The 25,031-nt window shown below is 39.6% G+C and overlaps 15 non-coding genes across 15 annotated transcripts; all 15 read right to left on the reverse strand.

Annotated features, from left to right (window-relative positions):
- Nucleotides 1-2,979: 2,979 nt before the first annotated feature.
- TRNAL-UAA (transfer RNA leucine (anticodon UAA)) lies at nt 2,980-3,062 on the reverse strand. Its single transcript has one exon. It is a non-coding gene; the product is annotated as a tRNA-Leu (tRNA).
- A 298-nt stretch (nt 3,063-3,360) lies between these two features.
- On the reverse strand, nt 3,361-3,443 carry TRNAL-UAA (transfer RNA leucine (anticodon UAA)). The gene has a single exon. It is a non-coding gene; the product is annotated as a tRNA-Leu (tRNA).
- Nucleotides 3,444-5,156: 1,713 nt separating this feature from the next.
- On the reverse strand, nt 5,157-5,239 carry TRNAL-UAA (transfer RNA leucine (anticodon UAA)). Its single transcript has one exon. It is a non-coding gene; the product is annotated as a tRNA-Leu (tRNA).
- A 1,181-nt stretch (nt 5,240-6,420) lies between these two features.
- TRNAL-UAA (transfer RNA leucine (anticodon UAA)) lies at nt 6,421-6,503 on the reverse strand. Its single transcript has one exon. It is a non-coding gene; the product is annotated as a tRNA-Leu (tRNA).
- A 299-nt stretch (nt 6,504-6,802) lies between these two features.
- On the reverse strand, nt 6,803-6,885 carry TRNAL-UAA (transfer RNA leucine (anticodon UAA)). The gene has a single exon. It is a non-coding gene; the product is annotated as a tRNA-Leu (tRNA).
- Nucleotides 6,886-9,890: 3,005 nt separating this feature from the next.
- Nucleotides 9,891-9,973, reverse strand: TRNAL-UAA (transfer RNA leucine (anticodon UAA)). The gene has a single exon. It is a non-coding gene; the product is annotated as a tRNA-Leu (tRNA).
- Nucleotides 9,974-10,271: 298 nt separating this feature from the next.
- On the reverse strand, nt 10,272-10,354 carry TRNAL-UAA (transfer RNA leucine (anticodon UAA)). The gene has a single exon. It is a non-coding gene; the product is annotated as a tRNA-Leu (tRNA).
- Nucleotides 10,355-13,596: 3,242 nt separating this feature from the next.
- Nucleotides 13,597-13,679, reverse strand: TRNAL-UAA (transfer RNA leucine (anticodon UAA)). The gene has a single exon. It is a non-coding gene; the product is annotated as a tRNA-Leu (tRNA).
- A 1,182-nt stretch (nt 13,680-14,861) lies between these two features.
- TRNAL-UAA (transfer RNA leucine (anticodon UAA)) lies at nt 14,862-14,944 on the reverse strand. Its single transcript has one exon. It is a non-coding gene; the product is annotated as a tRNA-Leu (tRNA).
- A 298-nt stretch (nt 14,945-15,242) lies between these two features.
- TRNAL-UAA (transfer RNA leucine (anticodon UAA)) lies at nt 15,243-15,325 on the reverse strand. The gene has a single exon. It is a non-coding gene; the product is annotated as a tRNA-Leu (tRNA).
- Nucleotides 15,326-17,038: 1,713 nt separating this feature from the next.
- Nucleotides 17,039-17,121, reverse strand: TRNAL-UAA (transfer RNA leucine (anticodon UAA)). Its single transcript has one exon. It is a non-coding gene; the product is annotated as a tRNA-Leu (tRNA).
- A 1,181-nt stretch (nt 17,122-18,302) lies between these two features.
- Nucleotides 18,303-18,385, reverse strand: TRNAL-UAA (transfer RNA leucine (anticodon UAA)). The gene has a single exon. It is a non-coding gene; the product is annotated as a tRNA-Leu (tRNA).
- A 292-nt stretch (nt 18,386-18,677) lies between these two features.
- TRNAL-UAA (transfer RNA leucine (anticodon UAA)) lies at nt 18,678-18,760 on the reverse strand. The gene has a single exon. It is a non-coding gene; the product is annotated as a tRNA-Leu (tRNA).
- Nucleotides 18,761-21,765: 3,005 nt separating this feature from the next.
- On the reverse strand, nt 21,766-21,848 carry TRNAL-UAA (transfer RNA leucine (anticodon UAA)). The gene has a single exon. It is a non-coding gene; the product is annotated as a tRNA-Leu (tRNA).
- Nucleotides 21,849-22,146: 298 nt separating this feature from the next.
- Nucleotides 22,147-22,229, reverse strand: TRNAL-UAA (transfer RNA leucine (anticodon UAA)). Its single transcript has one exon. It is a non-coding gene; the product is annotated as a tRNA-Leu (tRNA).
- Between the last annotated feature and the right edge of the window lie 2,802 nt (nt 22,230-25,031).

The raw sequence follows: 25,031 nt of genomic DNA on the forward strand, positions 1-25,031 counted from the left end.
TGATTTACATGTCAAATACTATTGCAAAGCATATGTATCTTTTAATGTGCATGGGCAATTATTCAGCAAACTTTATACTGCTTTGACTGTTACTTATTACATAAGTCTGGTAATTGTTTTTTTTTTTAAAGTATGATACTTATATTTCTATTCTTTACAAGTAAGGCTCTTATGAATAAAAAGTTTTATAATAATTCCATATTTGTTTAAAGACATTCATTTTCACCACATTTTGAACTGCTCATCTATCAAGACTGTCCTTTCTTTTGAATGATTACAAGCAACATTTGTAGATAGTCGCTATCATTCTTTTTTGCCCTGTCACATGTCAAGGATTTTGTGGAACAAGTATGGTGGTTTACAAATGCAAGTAACATCAACTTTTGTACATGTCCTTAAAAAATAAAGTTATACCTTGTACATATTTAGGAATCTGAAATTAACATGCATACCAGAATTGGGGTTTGATCCCATGCAGATATATATCCATTGGATCTTAAGTCAAATGCCTTAACAATGCAGCCATCCTGGTGTGGTGCCCAAGAGCTTTTCATGGCAAATACTAATGCACTATTCATGTTAATTATGATGTGCATGGTTAACTTTGTACTGTTTGGAGTATAAAATATTACATAACTGGGTATTTTAATGGATATTAGGATGTCATTGTTAACTTACGTTATATAAAATCAGTTTCTTTGGAGAAAATGGATTGAAAATATTTTTTTTATTAAAGTACTGTAGCTTAAGTTACTTACTTTCACCATAGTTTGAAAGTTTTCCCTAATTGACAAATTCTTCCTCATTTGGTTAGCTGAAATTGAAATACAAACCAGAAGTGGGGATCTATCCCATGCAGATGAAAATCCATTGAATCTTAAGTCCAACACCTTAACCACTCAGCCATCCTGATGTGAGGCTTTTGACATTTTCATGGCAAATACTTTTGCAAAGCATGGTACCCAGTTAAAAGGCTTCCGTGCGGGATCCTGGCTATCATAATACTGACACCATAATTGTACCCACCAGCCATAATAACAGCACCAAAATGCCAACAGAGGTGGGATTAACAGCATGAAAATACTGACACCTAGAATTCTGAATGTCCTCTCAGCAGGATGTAATCTTGTCCTGCCACGGGGAGGGGGGAGGTTAGGTTTAGGCATTAGAAGGGGGGTTGCGGTGTAGGGACAGGTAGGTTAGAGTTAGGTACCAGAGAGGGAGGCTTTGGTTTAGTCACTTAGAAGAGGAGGTTAGTGTTAGACACCAAGCAGGGAGCATTAGCTTTAGGCATTGGGGAATGGAGGGTTAGTGTCAGGCATCCCGGGGAGGGTAAGGTTTAGGCACCCAAAAGGGAGGATTAGGGTTAGGGCAGGGAACATGGAAGGGTTATGGTATTAACTGCAGGGCTGTCAGGATTTTAATGGTCAGGTTGCTGATGTCGGTGTTCTGACCATAGGCATCCAGTCCATCAGGATTACATTCTGAACCCCATTGCATATGTATATGTTAATGTGCATGGTCAACTTTTATGCAAACTTTGTTCTGTTTGGAGTCTAAATTATTACATAAGTTTATTTGCACTGTCACATTTCAATGCTTTTGTGGAACATGTATGGTAGTTTACAAATGTAAACAAAATGACTCTTGTACATTTCCCTATTCGATTATATTGTTCCTTGTACATATTTAGGAATCCAAAATTAAAATACATACCAGAAGTGTGGTTCAAACCAACGCGGATATATATTCATTGGATCTTAAGTCCAACGCCTTAACCACTAGGCCATCATGGTATGTTGCCCTGGGTATTTTCAATGCAAATACTATTGCACTATTCATGTTCATTTTCCTGTGCATTGTTAACTTTGAACCACTTGGATTTTAAAATATTACATAACTTTTGGTATTTTAATGGATATTATGATATCATTGTTTCTTTTCTTCATAGAAAGCCAGGTTCTTTGAAAAAATGGATTGAAAATATTTTTTTTTATTAAAGTACTGTAGCTTAAGTTATTGACTTTCACCATAGTTTGAAAGTTTTCCCTAATTGACAAATTCTTCCTCATTTGGTTAGCTGAAATTGAAATACAAACCAGAAGTGGGGATCTATCACATGCAGATGTAAATCCATTGAATCTTAAGTCCAACACCTTAACCACTCAGCCATCCTGATGTGAGGCTTTTGACATTTCCATGGCAAATACTTTTGCAAAGCATGGTACCCAGTTAAAAGGCTTCCGTGCGGGATCCTGGCTATCATAATACTGACACCATAATCGTACCCACCAGCCATAATAACAGCACCAAAATGCCAACAGAGGTGGGATTAACAGCATGAAAATACTGACACCTAGAATTCTGAATGTCCTCTCAGCAGGATGTAATCTTGTCCTGCCACGGGGAGTGGGGAGGTTAGGTTTAGGCATTAGAAGGGGGGTTACGGTGTAGGGACATGTATTTTAGAGTTAGGTACCAGGGAGGGAGGGTTTGGTTTAGTCACTTAGAAGAGGAGGTTAGTGTCAGACACCAAGCAGGGAGCATTAGCTTTAGGCATTGGGGAATGGAGGGTTAGTGTCAGGCATCCCGGGGAGGGTAAGGTTTAGGCACCCAAAAGGGAGGATTAGGGTTAGGGCAGGGAACATGGAAGGGTTATGGTATTAACTGCAGGGCTGTCAGGATTTTAATGGTCAGGTTGCTGATGTCGGTATTCTGACCATATGCATCCAGTCCATCAGAATTACATTCTGAACCCCATTGCATATGTATATGTTAATGTGCATGGTCAACTTTTATGCAAACTTTGTACTGTTTGGAGTCTAAATTATTACATAAGTTTATTTGCACTGTCACATTTCAATGCTTTTGTGGAACATGTATGGTAGTTTACAAATGTAAACAAAATGACTCTTGTACATTTCCCTATTCGATTATATTGTTCCTTGTACATATTTAGGAATCCGAAATTAAAATGCATACCAGAAGTGGGGTTCGAACCCACGAGGATATATATCCATTGGATCTTAAGTCCAACGCCTTAACCACTCGGCCATCCTGGTATGTTGCCCTGGGTATTTTCAATGCAAATACTATTGCACTATTCATGTTTATTTTCCTGTGCATTGTTAACTTTGAACCGCTTGGAGTTTAAAATATTACATAACTTTTGGTATTTTAATGGATATTATGATATCATTGTTTCTTTTCTTCATAGAAAGCCAGGTTCTTTGAAAAAATGGATTGAAAATATTTTTTAGCAATGTAATTTAAGTTAATGATTTTCACAGAATTTTGAGAGTTTTCCCTAATTGCCGAAATCTTCATCATAAATATTTAGTTAGCTGAAATTAAAATGCATACCAGAAGTGGGGATCGAACCCACGCGGATATGTATCCATTGGATCTTAAGTCCAACGCCTTAACCACTCGGCCATCCTGGTTTGATTTACATGTCATATACTATTGCAAAGCATATGTATCTTTTAATGTGCATGGGCACTTATTCAGCAAACTTTATACTGCTTTGACTGTTACTTATTACATAAGTCTGGTAATTGTTTTTTTTAAAAGTATGATACTTATATGTCTATTCCTCACAAGTAAGGCTCTTATGAATAAAAAGTTTTATAGTATTTCCATATTTGTTTAAAGACATTAATTTTCACCACATTTCGAACTGCTCATCTATCAAGACTGTCCTTTCTTTTGAATGATTACAAGCAACATTTGTAGATAGTCGCTATCATTCTTTTTTGCCCTGTTACATGTCAAGGATTTTGTGGAACAAGTATGGTGGTTTACAAATGCAAGCAACATCAACTTTTGTACATGTCCTTAAAAAATAAAGTTATACCTTGTACATATTTAGGAATCTGAAATTAACATGCATACCAGAATTGGGGTTTGATCCCATGCAGATATATATCCATTGGATCTTAAGTCAAATGCCTTAACAATGCAGCCATCCTGGTGTGGTGCCCAGGAGCTTTTCATGGCAAATACTAATGCACTATTCATGTTAATTATGATGTGCATGGTTAACTTTGTACTGTTTGGAGTTTAAAATATTACATAACTGGGTATTTTAATGGATATTAGGATGTCATTGTTAACTTACGTTATATAAAATCAGTTTCTTTGGAGAAAATGGATTGAAAATATTTTTTTTTATCAAAGTACTGTAGCTTAAGTTATTGACTTTCACCATAGTTTGAAAGTTTTCCCTAATTGACAAATTCTTCCTCATTTGGTTAGCTGAAATTGAAATACAAACCAGAAGTGGGGATCTATCCCATGCAGATGAAAATCCATTGAATCTTAAGTCCAACACCTTAACCACTCGGCCATCCTGATGTGAGGCTTTTGACATTTTCATGGCAAATACTTTTGCAAAGCATGGTACCCAGTTAAAAGGCTTCCGTGCGGGATCCTGGCTATCATAATACTGACACCATAATTGTACCCACCAGCCATAATAACAGCACCAAAATGCCAACAGAGGTGGGATTAACAGCATAAAAATACTGACACCTAGAATTCTGAATGTCCTCTCAGCAGGATGTAATCTTGTCCTGCCACGGGGAGGGGGGAGGTTAGGTTTAGGTATTAGAAGGGGGGTTGCGGTGTAGGGACAGGTAGGTTAGAGTTAGGTACCAGGGAGGGAGGCTTTGGTTTAGTCACTTAGAAGAGGAGGTTAGTGTTAGACACCAAGCAGGGAGCATTAGCTTTAGGCATTGGGGAATGGAGGGTTAGTGTCAGGCATCCCGGGGAGGGTAAGGTTTAGGCACCCAAAAGGGAGGATTAGGGTTAGGGCAGGGAACATGGAAGGGTTATGGTATTAACTGCAGGGCTGTCAGGATTTTAATGGTCAGGTTGCTGATGTCGGTATTCTGACCATAGGCATCCAGTCCATCAGGATTACATTCTGAACCCCATTGCATATGTATATGTTAATGTGCATGGTCAACTTTTATGCAAACTTTGTTCTGTTTGGAGTCTAAATTATTACATAAGTTTATTTGCACTGTCACATTTCAATGCTTTTGTGGAACATGTATGGTAGTTTACAAATGTAAACAAAATGACTCTTGTACATTTCCCTATTCGATTATATTGTTCCTTGTACATATTTAGGAATCCGAAATTAAAATACATACCAGAAGTGTGGTTCAAACCAACGCGGATATATATCCATTGGATCTTAAGTCCAACACCTTAACCACTCGGCCATCCTGGTATGTTGCCCTGGGTATTTTCAATGCAAGTACTATTGCACTATTCATGTTCATTTTCCTGTGCATTGTTAACTTTGAACCGCTTGGATTTTAAAATATTACATAACTTTTGGTATTTTAATGGATATTATGATATCATTGTTTCTTTTCTTCATAGAAAGCGAGGTTCTTTGAAAAAATGGATTGAAAATATTTTTTTTATTAAAGTACTGTAGCTTAAGTTATTGACTTTCACCATAGTTTGAAAGTTTTCCCTAATTGACAAATTCTTCCTCATTTGGTTAGCTGAAATTGAAATACAAACCAGAAGTGGGGATCTATCCCATGCAGATGTAAATCCATTGAATCTTAAGTCCAACACCTTAACCACTCGGCCATCCTGATGTGAGGCTTTTGACATTTTCATGGCAAATACTTTTGCAAAGCATGGTACCCAGTTAAAAGGCTTCCGTGCGGGATCCTGGCTATCATAATACTGACACCATAATCGTACCCACCAGCCATAATAACAGCACCAAAATGCCAACAGAGGTGGGATTAACAGCATGAAAATACTGACACCTAGAATTCTGAATGTCCTCTCAGCAGGATGTAATCTTGTCCTGCCACGGGGAGGGGGGAGGTAAGGTTTAGGCATTAGAAGGGGGGTTGCGGTGTAGGGACAGGTAGGTTAGAGTTAGGTACCAGGGAGGGAGGCTTTGGTTTAGTCACTTAGAAGAGGAGGTTATTGTTAGACACCAAGCAGGGAGCATTAGCTTTAGGCATTGGGGAATGGAGGGTTAGTGTCAGGCATTCCGGGGAGGGTAAGGTTTAGGCACCCAAAGGGAGGATTAGGGTTAGGGCAGGGAACATGGAAGGGTTATGGTATTAACTGCAGGGCTGTCAGGATTTTAATGGTCAGGTTGCTGATGTCGGTATTCTGACCATAGGCATCCAGTCCATCAGGATTACATTCTGAACCCCATTGCATATGTATATGTTAATGTGCATGGTCAACTTTTATGCAAACTTTGTACTGTTTGGAGTCTAAATTATTACATAAGTTTATTTGCACTGTCACATTTCAATGCTTTTGTGGAACATTTATGGTAGTTTACAAATGTAAACAAAATGACTCTTGTACATTTCCCTATTCGATTATATTGTTCCTTGTACATATTTAGGAATCCGAAATTAAAATGCATACCAGAAGTGGGGTTCGAACCCACGCGGATATATATCCATTGGATCTTAAGTCCAACACCTTAACCACTCGGCCATCCTGGTATGTTGCTCTGGGTATTTTCAATGCAAATACTATTGCACTATTCATATTTATTTTCCTGTGCATTGTTAACTTTGAACCGCTTGGAGTTTAAAATATTACATAACTTTTGGTATTTTAATGGATATTATGATATCATTGTTTCTTTTCTTCATAGAAAGCCAGGTTCTTTGAAAAAATGGATTGAAAATATTCTTTTAGCAATGTAATTTAAGTTAATGATTTTCACAGAATTTTGAGAGTTTTCCCTAATTGCCGAAATCTTCATCATAAATATTTAGTTAGCTAAAATTAAAATGCATACCAGAAGTGGGGATCGAACCCACGCGGATATGTATCCATTGCATCTTAAGTCCAACGCCTTAACCACTCGGCCATCCTTGTTTGATTTACATGTCAAATACTATTGCAAAGCATATGTATCTTTAAATGTGCATGGGCAATTATTCAGCAAACTTTATACTGCTTTTACTGTTACTTATTACATAAGTCTGGTAATTGTTTTTTTTTTTAAAGTATGATACTTATATTTCTATTCCTCACAAGTAAGGCTCTTATGAATAAAAAGTTTTATAATAATTCCATATTTGTTTAAAGACATTAATTTTCACCACATTTCGAACTGCTCATCTATCAAGAAGTCCTTTCTTTTGAATGATTACAAGCAACATTTGTAGATAGTCGCTATCATTCTTTTTTGCCCTGTCACATGTCAAGAATTTTGTGGAACAAGTATGGTGGTTTACAAATGCAAGCAACATCAACTTTTGTACATGTCCTTAAAAAATAAAGTTATACCTTGTACATATTTAGGAATCTGAAATTAACATGCATACCAGAATTGGGGTTTGATCCCATGCAGATATATATCCATTGGATCTTAAGTCAAATGCCTTAACAATGCAGCCATCCTGGTGTGGTGCCCAGGAGCTTTTCATGGCAAATACTAATGCACTATTCATGTTAATTATGATGTGCATGGTTAACTTTGTACTGTTTGGAGTTTAAAATATTACATAACTGGGTATTTTAATGGATATTAGGATGTCATTGTTAACTTACGTTATATAAAATCAGTTTCTTTGGAGAAAATGGATTGAAAATATTTTTTTTATCAAAGTACTGTAGCTTAAGTTATTGACTTTCACCATAGTTTGAAAGTTTTCCCTAATTGACAAATTCTTCCTCATTTGGTTAGCTGAAATTGAAATACAAACCAGAAGTGGGGATCTATCCCATGCAGATGTAAATCCATTGAATCTTAAGTCCAACACCTTAACCACTCGGCCATCCTGATGTGAGGCTTTTTACATTTTCATGGCAAATACTTTTGCAAAGCATGGGACCCAGTTAAAAGGCTTCCATGCGGGATTCTGGCTATCATAATACTGACACCATAATCGTACCCACCAGCCATAATAATGGCACCAAAATGCCAACAGAGGTGGGATTAACAGCATGAAAATACTGACACCTAGAATTCTGAATGTACTCTCAGCAGGATGTAATCTTGTCCTGCCACGGGGAGGGGAGAGGTTAGGTTTAGGCATTAGAAGGGGGGTTACGGTGTAGGGACAGGTAGATTAGAGTTAGGTACCAGGGAGGGAGGGTTTGGTTTAGTCACTTAGAAGAGGAGGTTATTGTTAGACACCAAGCAGGGAGCATTAGCTTTAGGCATTGGGGAATGGAGGGTTAGTGTTAGTCATCCCAGGGAGGGTAAGGTTTAGGCACCCAAGGAGAGGGTGTAAGGTTTAGACACCCAAAAGGGAGGATTAGGGTTAGGGCAGGGAACATGGAAGGGTTATGGTATTTACTGCAGGGCTGTCAGGATTTTAATGGTCAGGTTGCTGATGTCGGTATTCTGACCATAGGCATCCAGTCCATCAGGATTACATTCTGAACCCCATTGCATATGTATATGTTAATGTGCACGGTCAACTTTTATGCAAACTTTGTTCTGTTTGGAGTCTAAATTATTACATAAGTTTATTTGCACTGTCACATTTCAATGCTTTTGTGGAACATGTATGGTAGTTTACAAATGTAAACAAAATGACTCTTGTACATTTCCCTATTCGATTATATTGTTCCTTGTACATATTTAGGAATCCGAAATTAAAATACATACCAGAAGTGTGGTTCAAACCAACGCGGATATATATCCATTGGATCTTAAGTCCAACACCTTAACCACTCTGCCATCCTGGTATGTTGCCCTGGGTATTTTCAATGCAAATACTATTGCACTATTCATGTTCATTTTCCTGTGCATTGTTAACTTTGAACTGCTTTGATTTTAAAATATTACATAGCTTTTGGTATTTTAATGGATATTATGATATCATTGTTTCTTTTTTTCATAGAAAGCGAGGTTCTTTGAAAAAATGGATTGAAAATATTTTTTTATTAAAGTACTGTAGCTTAAGTTATTGACTTTCACCATAGTTTGAAAGTTTTCCCTAATTGACAAATTCTTCCTCATTTGGTTAGCTGAAATTGAAATACAAACCAGAAGTGGGGATCTATCCCATGCAGATGTAAATCCATTGAATCTTAAGTCCAGCACCTTAACCACTCGGCCATCCTGATGTGAGGCTTTTGACATTTTCATGGCAAATACTTTTGCAAAGCATGGTACCCAGTTAAAAGGCTTCCGTGCGGGATCCTGGCTATCATAATACTGACACCATAATCGTACCCACCAGCCATAATAACGGTACCAAAATGCCAACAGAGGTGGGATTAACAGCATGAAAATACTGACACCTAGAATTCTGAATGTCCTCTCAGCAGGATGTAATCTTGTCCTGCCACGGGGAGGGGAGAGGTTAGGTTTAGGCATTAGAAGGGGGGTTACGGTGTAGGGACAGGTAGGTTAGAGTTAGGTACCAGGGAGGGAGGGTTTGGTTTAGTCACTTAGAAGAGGAGGTTAGTGTTAGACACCAAGCAGGGAGCATTAGCTTTAGGCATTGGGGAATGGAGGGTTAGTGTCAGGCATCCCGGGGAGGGTAAGGTTTAGGCACCCAAAAGGGAGGATTAGGGTTAGGGTTGGGAACATGGAAGGGTTATGGTATTAACTGCAGGGCTGTCAGGATTTTAATGGTCAGGTTGCTGATGTCGGTATTCTGACCATAGGCATCCAGTCCATCAGGATTACATTCTGAACCCCATTGCATATGTATATGTTAATGTGCATGGTCAACTTTTATGCAAACTTTGTACTGTTTGGAGTCTAAATTATTACATAAGTTTATTTGCATTGTCAAATTTCAATGCTTTTGTGGAACATGTATGGTAGTTTACAAATGTAAACAAAATGACTCTTGTACATTTCCCTATTCGATTATATTGTTCCTTGTACATATTTAGGAATCCGAAATTAAAATACATACCAGAATTGGGGCTCGAACCCACGAGGATATATATCCATTGGATCTTAAGTCCAATGCCTTAACCACTCGGCCATCCTGGTATGTTGCCCTGGGTATTTTCAATGCAAATACTATTGCACTATTCATGTTTATTTTCCTGTGCATTGTTAACTTTGAACCGCTTGGAGTTTAAAATATTACATAACTTTTGGTATTTTAATGGATATTATGATATCATTGTTTCTTTTCTTCATAGAAAGCCAGGTTCTTTGAAAAAATGGATTGAAAATATTTTTTAGCAATGTAATTTAAGTTAATGATTTTCACAGAATTTTGAGAGTTTTCCCTAATTGCCGAAATCTTCATCATAAATATTTAGTTAGCTGAAATTAAAATGCATACCAGAAGTGGGGATCGAACCCACGCGGATATGTATCCATTGGATCTTAAGTCCAACGCCTTAACCACTCGGCCATCCTGGTTTGATTTACATGTCATATACTATTGCAAAGCATATGTATCTTTTAATGTGCATGGGCACTTATTCAGCAAACTTTATACTGCTTTGACTGTTACTTATTACATAAGTCTGGTAATTGTTTTTTTTAAAAGTATGATACTTATATGTCTATTCCTCACAAGTAAGGCTCTTATGAATAAAAAGTTTTATAGTATTTCCATATTTGTTTAAAGACATTAATTTTCACCACATTTCGAACTGCTCATCTATCAAGACTGTCCTTTCTTTTGAATGATTACAAGCAACATTTGTAGATAGTCGCTATCATTCTTTTTTGCCCTGTTACATGTCAAGGATTTTGTGGAACAAGTATGGTGGTTTACAAATGCAAGCAACATCAACTTTTGTACATGTCCTTAAAAAATAAAGTTATACCTTGTACATATTTAGGAATCTGAAATTAACATGCATACCAGAATTGGGGTTTGATCCCATGCAGATATATATCCATTGGATCTTAAGTCAAATGCCTTAACAATGCAGCCATCCTGGTGTGGTGCCCAATAGCTTTTCATGGCAAATACTAATGCACTATTCATGTTAATTATGATGTGCATGGTTAACTTTGTACTGTTTGGAGTTTAAAATATTACATAACTGGGTATTTTAATGGATATTAGCAGGGGTTAAAGTGAGCCGGAACGGGGCGGAACTGCGTTCCGTCAGTTCCACTTGGAGACGGAACGCAGTTCCACCTCCTCTGGCTCACCTAACCCGGCGATGTGTCCCCCGTCGCTGCAGGGAGATGACGGGCGCCCGCTGAGAGTGTGTTACCAGCGGGCGCCCGTCTTCCCGCACAGCGGCAGCCGGAGGCAGGAGCTCAGTACTGAGCTCCGCCTTCCGGCTCAGTCAGTGCGCGCTATGGGGGAGACGTCATGACGTCTCTCTCATAGTGCAGAGGAGCGGGCGACGAGAGGACTGCAGCGGCCGGACAAGGAGCGGGGCTTGGTAAGTATGGCGTGTGCTGTGTTTTTTAATTTTTTTTATTTGTGTAGCAGCTGGGGGGCAAACTACTGAGAGGTCATTACTACGGGGGCATTATTACTGGGGGGGCAAACTACTGAGGGGCATCTACTGGGGTCATTACTACTGGGGGGCATTTACTGGGGGACATTACTACTGGGGGCAAACTACAAGGGGGCAAACTACAGAAGGGCATTACTACTGGGGGACAGACTACTGAGGGGCAGTACTACTGGGGGACAATACTACAAGGGGGGCAAACTACAGGAGGGCATTACTACTGGGGGGCAAGCTACTAAGGGGCATCTACTGGGGGGCATTTACTGGGGGGCATTACTACTGGGGGACATTACTACAGAATGGCATTACTACTGTGGGACAGACTACTGAGGGGCAGTACTACTGGGGGACATTACTAAAAGGGGGCAAACTACAGGAGGGCATTACTACTGAGGGGCATCTACTGGGGGGCATTTACTGGGGGACATTACTACTGAGGGGCATTACTACTGGGGGGCAAACTACAGAGGGGCATCTACTGGTTGCATTACTACTGGGGGCATTACTACTGGGAGACATTACTACTGGGTGCAGACTACAGGGGGCAAACTACAGGAGGGCATTACTACTGGGGGCATAACTGCAGTGGCATTACTACTGGGGGCATAACTACAGGGGTTAAACTACTGGGGGCATTACTACTTGGAGGCATTACTACTGGGGGCTAAACTACAAGGGGGCATAACTACAGGGGCTAAACGACTGGGGGCATTACCATTAAGGGCATTAATACTGGGGGCACTACTAATGAGGGCATTGTAAAGGGGGCACTTCATAAGGGGCATCACTCCTGGGGTCATAAGGGGCACTGCTATTGCGAGCATTGTATAAGGGGCACCACTACTATGGGCTCTATATAAGGGGCGCTACCACTGTGGGCATTGTACAAGAGGCGCTACTGCTGTAGGCATTATGTGTATTATGGGGTGCTACTACTGTGGGCGTTATTACTATTGTGTAACACGCCCCTTTTTTGAGACCACGCCCCTTTTTGCAGCACACGCCTACGGCGCGCGCAATACCTTTGTTGAATTGCCACCGTGGGAAGATGGGTGAGTTCCACCACCTCTCTAGGACCACTTTAAGCACTGGATATTAGGATGTCATTGTTAACTTACGTTATATAAAATCAGTTTCTTAGGAGAAAATGGATTGAAAATATTTTTTTTATCAAAGTACTGTAGCTTAAGTTATTGACTTTCACCATAGTTTGAAAGTTTTCCCTAATTGACAAATTCTTCCTCATTTGGTTAGCTGAAATTGAAATACAAACCAGAAGTGGGGATCTATCCCATGCAGATGTAAATCCATTGAATCTTAAGTCCAACACCTTAACCACTCAGCCATCCTGATGTGAGGCTTTTGACATTTTCATGGCAAATACTTTTGCAAAGCATGGGACCCAGTTAAAAGGCTTCCGTGCGGGATTTTGGCTATCATAATACTGACACCATAATCGTACCCACCTGCCATAATAACAGCACCAAAATGCCAACAGAGGTGGGATTAACAGCATGAAAATACTGACACCTAGAATTCTGAATGTCCTCTCAGCAGGATGTAATCTTGTCCTGCCACGGGGAGGGGAGAGGTTAGGTTTAGGCATTAGAAGGGGGGTTACGGTGTAGGGACAGGTAGGTTAGAGTTAGGTACCAGGGAGGGAGGGTTTGGTTTAGTCACTAAGAAGAGGAGGTTATTGTTAGACACAAAGCAGGGAGCATTAGCTTTAGGCATTGGGGAATGGAGGGTTAGTGTTAGGCATCCCGGGGAGGGTAAGGTTTAGGCACCCAAGGAGAGGGTGTAAGGTTTAGACACCCAAAAGGGAGGATTAGGGTTAGGGCAGGGAACATGGAAGGGTTATGGTATTAACTGCAGGGCTGTCAGGATTTTAAGGGTCAGGTTGCTGATGTCGGTATTCTGACCATAGGCATCCAGTCCATCAGGATTACATTCTGAACCCCATTGCATATGTATATGTTAATGTGCATGGTCAACTTTTATGCAAACTTTGTTCTGTTTGGAGTCTAAATTATTACATAAGTTTATTTGCACTGTCACATTTCAATGCTTTTGTGGAACATGTATGGTAGTTTACAAATGTAAACAAAATGACTCTTGTACATTTCCCTATTCGATTATATTGTTCCTTGTACATATTTAGGAATCCGAAATTAAAATACATACCAGAAGTGTGGTTCAAACCAACGCGGATATATATCCATTGGATCTTAAGTCCAACGCCTTAACCACTCGGCCATCCTGGTATGTTGCCCTGGGTATTTTCAATGCAAATACTATTGCACTATTCATGTTCATTTTCCTGTGCATTGTTAACTTTGAACCGCTTGGATTTTAAAATATTACATAACTTTTGGTATTTTAATGGATATTATGATATCATTGTTTCTTTTCTTCATAGAAAGCCAGGTTCTTTGAAAAAATGGATTGAAAATATTTTTTTTATTAAAGTACTGTAGCTTAAGTTATTGACTTTCACCATAGTTTGAAAGTTTTCCCTAATTGACAAATTCTTCCTCATTTGGTTAGCTGAAATTGAAATACAAACCAGAAGTGGGGATCTATCACATGCAGATGTAAATCCATTGAATCTTAAGTCCAACACCTTAACCACTCAGCCATCCTGATGTGAGGCTTTTGACATTTCCATGGCAAATACTTTTGCAAAGCATGGTACCCAGTTAAAAGGCTTCCGTGCGGGATCCTGGCTATCATAATACTGACACCATAATCGTACCCACCAGCCATAATAACAGCACCAAAATGCCAACAGAGGTGGGATTAACAGCATGAAAATACTGACACCTAGAATTCTGAATGTCCTCTCAGCAGGATGTAATCTTGTCCTGCCACGGGGAGTGGGGAGGTTAGGTTTAGGCATTAGAAGGGGGGTTACGGTGTAGGGACATGTATTTTAGAGTTAGGTACCAGGGAGGGAGGGTTTGGTTTAGTCACTTAGAAGAGGAGGTTAGTGTCAGACACCAAGCAGGGAGCATTAGCTTTAGGCATTGGGGAATGGAGGGTTAGTGTCAGGCATCCCGGGGAGGGTAAGGTTTAGGCACCCAAAAGGGAGGATTAGGGTTAGGGCAGGGAACATGGAAGGGTTATGGTATTAACTGCAGGGCTGTCAGGATTTTAATGGTCAGGTTGCTGATGTCGGTATTCTGACCATATGCATCCAGTCCATCAGAATTACATTCTGAACCCCATTGCATATGTATATGTTAATGTGCATGGTCAACTTTTATGCAAACTTTGTACTGTTTGGAGTCTAAATTATTACATAAGTTTATTTGCACTGTCACATTTCAATGCTTTTGTGGAACATGTATGGTAGTTTACAAATGTAAACAAAATGACTCTTGTACATTTCCCTATTCGATTATATTGTTCCTTGTACATATTTAGGAATCCGAAATTAAAATGCATACCAGAAGTGGGGTTCGAACCCACGAGGATATATATCCATTGGATCTTAAGTCCAACGCCTTAACCACTCGGCCATCCTGGTATGTTGCCCTGGGTATTTTCAATGCAAATACTATTGCACTATTCATGTTTATTTTCCTGTGCATTGTTAACTTTGAACCGCTTGGAGTTTAAAATATTACATAACTTTTGGTATTTTAATGGATATTATGATATCATTGTTTCTTTTCTTCATAGAAAGCCAGGTTCTTTGAAAAAATGGATTGAAAATATTTTTTAGCAATGTAATTTAAGTTAATGATTTTCACAGAATTTTGAGAGTTTTCCCTAATTGCCGAAATCTTCATCATAAATATTTAGTTAGCTGAAATTAAAATGCATACCAGAAGTGGGGATCGAACCCACGCGGATATGTATCCATTGGATCTTAAGTCCAACGCCTTAACCACTCGGCCATCCTGGTTTGATTTACATGTCATATACTATTGCAAAGCATATGTATCTTTTAATGTGCATGGGCACTTATTCAGCAAACTTTATACTGCTTTGACTGTTACTTATTACATAAGTCTGGTAATTGTTTTTTTTAAAAGTATGATACTTATATGTCTATTCCTCACAAGTAAGGCTCTTATGAATAAAAAGTTTTATAGTATTTCCATATTTGTTTAAAGACATTAATTTTCACCACATTTCGAACTGCTCATCTATCAAGACTGTCCTTTCTTTTGAATGATTACAAGCAACATTTGTAGATAGTCGCTATCATTCTTTTTTGCCCTGTTACATGTCAAGGATTTTGTGGAACAAGTATGGTGGTTTACAAATGCAAGCAACATCAACTTTTGTACATGTCCTTAAAAAATAAAGTTATACCTTGTACATATTTAGGAATCTGAAATTAACATGCATACCAGAATTGGGGTTTGATCCCATGCAGATATATATCCATTGGATCTTAAGTCAAATGCCTTAACAATGCAGCCATCCTGGTGTGGTGCCCAGGAGCTTTTCATGGCAAATACTAATGCACTATTCATGTTAATTATGATGTGCATGGTTAACTTTGTACTGTTTGGAGTTTAAAATATTACATAACTGGGTATTTTAATGGATATTAGGATGTCATTGTTAACTTACGTTATATAAAATCAGTTTCTTTGGAGAAAATGGATTGAAAATATTTTTTTTTATCAAAGTACTGTAGCTTAAGTTATTGACTTTCACCATAGTTTGAAAGTTTTCCCTAATTGACAAATTCTTCCTCATTTGGTTAGCTGAAATTGAAATACAAACCAGAAGTGGGGATCTATCCCATGCAGATGAAAATCCATTGAATCTTAAGTCCAACACCTTAACCACTCGGCCATCCTGATGTGAGGCTTTTGACATTTTCATGGCAAATACTTTTGCAAAGCATGGTACCCAGTTAAAAGGCTTCCGTGCGGGATCCTGGCTATCATAATACTGACACCATAATTGTACCCACCAGCCATAATAACAGCACCAAAATGCCAACAGAGGTGGGATTAACAGCATGAAAATACTGACACCTAGAATTCTGAATGTCCTCTCAGCAGGATGTAATCTTGTCCTGCCACGGGGAGGGGGGAGGTTAGGTTTAGGTATTAGAAGGGGGGTTGCGGTGTAGGGACAGGTAGGTTAGAGTTAGGTACCAGGGAGGGAGGCTTTGGTTTAGTCACTTAGAAGAGGAGGTTAGTGTTAGACACCAAGCAGGGAGCATTAGCTTTAGGCATTGGGGAATGGAGGGTTAGTGTCAGGCATCCCGGGGAGGGTAAGGTTTAGGCACCCAAAAGGGAGGATTAGGGTTAGGGCAGGGAACATGGAAGGGTTATGGTATTAACTGCAGGGCTGTCAGGATTTTAATGGTCAGGTTGCTGATGTCGGTATTCTGACCATAGGCATCCAGTCCATCAGGATTACATTCTGAACCCCATTGCATATGTATATGTTAATGTGCATGGTCAACTTTTATGCAAACTTTGTTCTGTTTGGAGTCTAAATTATTACATAAGTTTATTTGCACTGTCACATTTCAATGCTTTTGTGGAACATGTATGGTAGTTTACAAATGTAAACAAAATGACTCTTGTACATTTCCCTATTCGATTATATTGTTCCTTGTACATATTTAGGAATCCGAAATTAAAATACATACCAGAAGTGTGGTTCAAACCAACGCGGATATATATCCATTGGATCTTAAGTCCAACACCTTAACCACTCGGCCATCCTGGTATGTTGCCCTGGGTATTTTCAATGCAAGTACTATTGCACTATTCATGTTCATTTTCCTGTGCATTGTTAACTTTGAACCGCTTGGATTTTAAAATATTACATAACTTTTGGTATTTTAATGGATATTATGATATCATTGTTTCTTTTCTTCATAGAAAGCGAGGTTCTTTGAAAAAATGGATTGAAAATATTTTTTTTATTAAAGTACTGTAGCTTAAGTTATTGACTTTCACCATAGTTTGAAAGTTTTCCCTAATTGACAAATTCTTCCTCATTTGGTTAGCTGAAATTGAAATACAAACCAGAAGTGGGGATCTATCCCATGCAGATGTAAATCCATTGAATCTTAAGTCCAACACCTTAACCACTCGGCCATCCTGATGTGAGGCTTTTGACATTTTCATGGCAAATACTTTTGCAAAGCATGGTACCCAGTTAAAAGGCTTCCGTGCGGGATCCTGGCTATCATAATACTGACACCATAATCGTACCCACCAGCCATAATAACAGCACCAAAATGCCAACAGAGGTGGGATTAACAGCATGAAAATACTGACACCTAGAATTCTGAATGTCCTCTCAGCAGGATGTAATCTTGTCCTGCCACGGGGAGGGGGGAGGTAAGGTTTAGGCATTAGAAGGGGGGTTGCGGTGTAGGGACAGGTAGGTTAGAGTTAGGTACCAGGGAGGGAGGCTTTGGTTTAGTCACTTAGAAGAGGAGGTTATTGTTAGACACCAAGCAGGGAGCATTAGCTTTAGGCATTGGGGAATGGAGGGTTAGTGTCAGGCATTCCGGGGAGGGTAAGGTTTAGGCACCCAAAGGGAGGATTAGGGTTAGGGCAGGGAACATGGAAGGGTTATGGTATTAACTGCAGGGCTGTCAGGATTTTAATGGTCAGGTTGCTGATGTCGGTATTCTGACCATAGGCATCCAGTCCATCAGGATTACATTCTGAACCCCATTGCATATGTATATGTTAATGTGCATGGTCAACTTTTATGCAAACTTTGTACTGTTTGGAGTCTAAATTATTACATAAGTTTATTTGCACTGTCACATTTCAATGCTTTTGTGGAACATTTATGGTAGTTTACAAATGTAAACAAAATGACTCTTGTACATTTCCCTATTCGATTATATTGTTCCTTGTACATATTTAGGAATCCGAAATTAAAATGCATACCAGAAGTGGGGTTCGAACCCACGCGGATATATATCCATTGGATCTTAAGTCCAACACCTTAACCACTCGGCCATCCTGGTATGTTGCTCTGGGTATTTTCAATGCAAATACTATTGCACTATTCATATTTATTTTCCTGTGCATTGTTAACTTTGAACCGCTTGGAGTTTAAAATATTACATAACTTTTGGTATTTTAATGGATATTATGATATCATTGTTTCTTTTCTTCATAGAAAGCCAGGTTCTTTGAAAAAATGGATTGAAAATATTCTTTTAGCAATGTAATTTAAGTTAATGATTTTCACAGAATTTTGAGAGTTTATGCCGAAATCTTCATCATAAATATTTAGTTAGCTAAAATTAAAATGCATACCAGAAGTGGGGATCGAACCCACGCGGATATGTATCCATTGCATCTTAAGTCCAACGCCTTAACCACTCGGCCATCCTGGTTTGATTTACATGTCAAATACTATTGCAAAGCATATGTATCTTTTAATGTGCATGGGCAATTATTCAGCAAACTTTATACTGCTTTTACTGTTACTTATTACATAAGTCTGGTAATTGTTTTTTTTTTTAAAGTATGATACTTATATTTCTATTCCTCACAAGTAAGGCTCTTATGAATAAAAAGTTTTATAATAATTCCATATTTGTTTAAAGACATTAATTTTCACCACATTTCGAACTGCTCATCTATCAAGAAGTCCTTTCTTTTGAATGATTACAAGCAACATTTGTAGATAGTCGCTATCATTCTTTTTTGCCCTGTCACATGTCAAGAATTTTGTGGAACAAGTATGGTGGTTTACAAATGCAAGCAACATCAACTTTTGTACATGTCCTTAAAAAATAAAGTTATACCTTGTACATATTTAGGAATCTGAAATTAACATGCATACCAGAATTGGGGTTTGATCCCATGCAGATATATATCCATTGGATCTTAAGTCAAATGCCTTAACAATGCAGCCATCCTGGTGTGGTGCCCAGGAGCTTTTCATGGCAAATACTAATGCACTATTCATGTTAATTATGATGTGCATGGTTAACTTTGTACTGTTTGGAGTTTAAAATATTACATAACTGGGTATTTTAATGGATATTAGGATGTCATTGTTAACTTACGTTATATAAAATCAGTTTCTTTGGAGAAAATGGATTGAAAATATTTTTTTTATCAAAGTACTGTAGCTTAAGTTATTGACTTTCACCATAGTTTGAAAGTTTTCCCTAATTGACAAATTCTTCCTCATTTGGTTAGCTGAAATTGAAATACAAACCAGAAGTGGGGATCTATCCCATGCAGATGTAAATCCATTGAATCTTAAGTCCAACACCTTAACCACTCGGCCATCCTGATGTGAGGCTTTTGACATTTTCATGGCAAATACTTATGCAAAGCATGGGACCCAGTTAAAAGGCTTCCATGCGGGATTCTGGCTATCATAATACTGACACCATAATCGTACCCACCAGCCATAATAATGGCACCAAAATGCCAACAGAGGTGGGATTAACAGCATGAAAATACTGACACCTAGAATTCTGAATGTACTCTCAGCAGGATGTAATCTTGTCCTGCCACGGGGAGGGGAGAGGTTAGGTTTAGGCATTAGAAGGGGGGTTACGGTGTAGGGACAGGTAGATTAGAGTTAGGTACCAGGGAGGGAGGGTTTGGTTTAGTCACTTAGAAGAGGAGGTTATTGTTAGACACCAAGCAGGGAGCATTAGCTTTAGGCATTGGGGAATGGAGGGTTAGTGTTAGTCATCCCAGGGAGGGTAAGGTTTAGGCACCCAAGGAGAGGGTGTAAGGTTTAGACACCCAAAAGGGAGGATTAGGGTTAGGGCAGGGAACATGGAAGGGTTATGGTATTTACTGCAGGGCTGTCAGGATTTTAATGGTCAGGTTGCTGATGTCGGTATTCTGACCATAGGCATCCAGTCCATCAGGATTACATTCTGAACCCCATTGCATATGTATATGTTAATGTGCACGGTCAACTTTTATGCAAACTTTGTTCTGTTTGGAGTCTAAATTATTACATAAGTTTATTTGCACTGTCACATTTCAATGCTTTTGTGGAACATGTATGGTAGTTTACAAATGTAAACAAAATGACTCTTGTACATTTCCCTATTCGATTATATTGTTCCTTGTACATATTTAGGAATCCGAAATTAAAATACATACCAGAAGTGTGGTTCAAACCAACGCGGATATATATCCATTGGATCTTAAGTCCAACACCTTAACCACTCTGCCATCCTGGTATGTTGCCCTGGGTATTTTCAATGCAAATACTATTGCACTATTCATGTTCATTTTCCTGTGCATTGTTAACTTTGAACTGCTTTGATTTTAAAATATTACATAGCTTTTGGTATTTTAATGGATATTATGATATCATTGTTTCTTTTTTTCATAGAAAGCGAGGTTCTTTGAAAAAATGGATTGAAAATATTTTTTTATTAAAGTACTGTAGCTTAAGTTATTGACTTTCACCATAGTTTGAAAGTTTTCCCTAATTGACAAATTCTTCCTCATTTGGTTAGCTGAAATTGAAATACAAACCAGAAGTGGGGATCTATCCCATGCAGATGTAAATCCATTGAATCTTAAGTCCAGCACCTTAACCACTCGGCCATCCTGATGTGAGGCTTTTGACATTTTCATGGCAAATACTTTTGCAAAGCATGGTACCCAGTTAAAAGGCTTCCGTGCGGGATCCTGGCTATCATAATACTGACACCATAATCGTACCCACCAGCCATAATAACGGTACCAAAATGCCAACAGAGGTGGGATTAACAGCATGAAAATACTGACACCTAGAATTCTGAATGTCCTCTCAGCAGGATGTAATCTTGTCCTGCCACGGGGAGGGGAGAGGTTAGGTTTAGGCATTAGAAGGGGGGTTACGGTGTAGGGACAGGTAGGTTAGAGTTAGGTACCAGGGAGGGAGGGTTTGGTTTAGTCACTTAGAAGAGGAGGTTAGTGTTAGACACCAAGCAGGGAGCATTAGCTTTAGGCATTGGGGAATGGAGGGTTAGTGTCAGGCATCCCGGGGAGGGTAAGGTTTAGGCACCCAAAAGGGAGGATTAGGGTTAGGGTTGGGAACATGGAAGGGTTATGGTATTAACTGCAGGGCTGTCAGGATTTTAATGGTCAGGTTGCTGATGTCGGTATTCTGACCATAGGCATCCAGTCCATCAGGATTACATTCTGAACCCCATTGCATATGTATATGTTAATGTGCATGGTCAACTTTTATGCAAACTTTGTACTGTTTGGAGTCTAAATTATTACATAAGTTTATTTGCATTGTCAAATTTCAATGCTTTTGTGGAACATGTATGGTAGTTTACAAATGTAAACAAAATGACTCTTGTACATTTCCCTATTCGATTATATTGTTCCTTGTACATATTTAGGAATCCGAAATTAAAATACATACCAGAATTGGGGCTCGAACCCACGAGGATATATATCCATTGGATCTTAAGTCCAATGCCTTAACCACTCGGCCATCCTGGTATGTTGCCCTGGGTATTTTCAATGCAAATACTATTGCACTATTCATGTTTATTTTCCTGTGCATTGTTAACTTTGAACCGCTTGGAGTTTAAAATATTACATAACTTTTGGTATTTTAATGGATATTATGATATCATTGTTTCTTTTCTTCATAGAAAGCCAGGTTCTTTGAAAAAATGGATTGAAAATATTTTTTAGCAATGTAATTTAAGTTAATGATTTTCACAGAATTTTGAGAGTTTTCCCTAATTGCCGAAATCTTCATCATAAATATTTAGTTAGCTGAAATTAAAATGCATACCAGAAGTGGGGATCGAACCCACGCGGATATGTATCCATTGGATCTTAAGTCCAACGCCTTAACCACTCGGCCATCCTGGTTTGATTTACATGTCATATACTATTGCAAAGCATATGTATCTTTTAATGTGCATGGGCACTTATTCAGCAAACTTTATACTGCTTTGACTGTTACTTATTACATAAGTCTGGTAATTGTTTTTTTTTAAAGTATGATACTTATATGTCTATTCCTCACAAGTAAGGCTCTTATGAATAAAAAGTTTTATAGTATTTCCATATTTGTTTAAAGACATTAATTTTCACCACATTTCGAACTGCTCATCTATCAAGACTGTCCTTTCTTTTGAATGATTACAAGCAACATTTGTAGATAGTCGCTATCATTCTTTTTTGCCCTGTTACATGTCAAGGATTTTGTGGAACAAGTATGGTGGTTTACAAATGCAAGCAACATCAACTTTTGTACATGTCCTTAAAAAATAAAGTTATACCTTGTACATATTTAGGAATCTGAAATTAACATGCATACCAGAATTGGGGTTTGATCCCATGCAGATATATATCCATTGGATCTTAAGTCAAATGCCTTAACAATGCAGCCATCCTGGTGTGGTGCCCAATAGCTTTTCATGGCAAATACTAATGCACTATTCATGTTAATTATGATGTGCATGGTTAACTTTGTACTGTTTGGAGTTTAAAATATTACATAACTGGGTATTTTAATGGATATTAGCAGGGGTTAAAGTGAGCCGGAACGGGGCGGAACTGCGTTCCGTCAGTTCCACTTGGAGACGGAACGCAGTTCCACCTCCTCTGGCTCACCTAACCCGGCGATGTGTCCCCCGTCGCTGCAGGGAGATGACGGGCGCCCGCTGAGAGTGTGTTACCAGCGGGCGCCCGTCTTCCCGCACAGCGGCAGCCGGAGGCAGGAGCTCAGTACTGAGCTCCGCCTTCCGGCTCAGTCAGTGCGCGCTATGGGGGAGACGTCATGACGTCTCTCTCATAGTGCAGAGGAGCGGGCGACGAGAGGACTGCAGCGGCCGGACAAGGAGCGGGGCTTGGTAAGTATGGCGTGTGCTGTGTTTTTTAATTTTTTTTATTTGTGTAGCAGCTGGGGGGCAAACTACTGAGAGGTCATTACTACGGGGGCATTATTACTGGGGGGGCAAACTACTGAGGGGCATCTACTGGGGTCATTACTACTGGGGGGCATTTACTGGGGGACATTACTACTGGGGGCAAACTACAAGGGGGCAAACTACAGAAGGGCATTACTACTGGGGGACAGACTACTGAGGGGCAGTACTACTGGGGGACAATACTACAAGGGGGGCAAACTACAGGAGGGCATTACTACTGGGGGGCAAGCTACTAAGGGGCATCTACTGGGGGGCATTTACTGGGGGGCATTACTACTGGGGGACATTACTACAGAATGGCATTACTACTGTGGGACAGACTACTGAGGGGCAGTACTACTGGGGGACATTACTAAAAGGGGGCAAACTACAGGAGGGCATTACTACTGAGGGGCATCTACTGGGGGGCATTTACTGGGGGACATTACTACTGAGGGGCATTACTACTGGGGGGCAAACTACAGAGGGGCATCTACTGGTTGCATTACTACTGGGGGCATTACTACTGGGAGACATTACTACTGGGTGCAGACTACAGGGGGCAAACTACAGGAGGGCATTACTACTGGGGGCATAACTGCAGTGGCATTACTACTGGGGGCATAACTACAGGGGTTAAACTACTGGGGGCATTACTACTTGGAGGCATTACTACTGGGGGCTAAACTACAAGGGGGCATAACTACAGGGGCTAAACGACTGGGGGCATTACCATTAAGGGCATTAATACTGGGGGCACTACTAATGAGGGCATTGTAAAGGGGGCACTTCATAAGGGGCATCACTCCTGGGGTCATAAGGGGCACTGCTATTGCGAGCATTGTATAAGGGGCACCACTACTATGGGCTCTATATAAGGGGCGCTACCACTGTGGGCATTGTACAAGAGGCGCTACTGCTGTAGGCATTATGTGTATTATGGGGTGCTACTACTGTGGGCGTTATTACTATTGTGTAACACGCCCCTTTTTTGAGACCACGCCCCTTTTTGCAGCACACGCCTACGGCGCGCGCAATACCTTTGTTGAATTGCCACCGTGGGAAGATGGGTGAGTTCCACCACCTCTCTAGGACCACTTTAAGCACTGGATATTAGGATGTCATTGTTAACTTACGTTATATAAAATCAGTTTCTTAGGAGAAAATGGATTGAAAATATTTTTTTTATCAAAGTACTGTAGCTTAAGTTATTGACTTTCACCATAGTTTGAAAGTTTTCCCTAATTGACAAATTCTTCCTCATTTGGTTAGCTGAAATTGAAATACAAACCAGAAGTGGGGATCTATCCCATGCAGATGTAAATCCATTGAATCTTAAGTCCAACACCTTAACCACTCAGCCATCCTGATGTGAGGCTTTTGACATTTTCATGGCAAATACTTTTGCAAAGCATGGGACCCAGTTAAAAGGCTTCCGTGCGGGATTTTGGCTATCATAATACTGACACCATAATCGTACCCACCAGCCATAATAACAGCACCAAAATGCCAACAGAGGTGGGATTAACAGCATGAAAATACTGACACCTAGAATTCTGAATGTCCTCTCAGCAGGATGTAATCTTGTCCTGCCACGGGGAGGGGAGAGGTTAGGTTTAGGCATTAGAAGGGGGGTTACGGTGTAGGGACAGGTAGGTTAGAGTTAGGTACCAGGGAGGGAGGGTTTGGTTTAGTCACTAAGAAGAGGAGGTTATTGTTAGACACAAAGCAGGGAGCATTAGCTTTAGGCATTGGGGAA

The sequence above is a fragment of the Pseudophryne corroboree genome, chromosome 4 (assembly GCF_028390025.1).
Source record: "Pseudophryne corroboree isolate aPseCor3 chromosome 4, aPseCor3.hap2, whole genome shotgun sequence".
Taxonomy (NCBI): Eukaryota; Metazoa; Chordata; class Amphibia; order Anura; family Myobatrachidae; genus Pseudophryne; species Pseudophryne corroboree.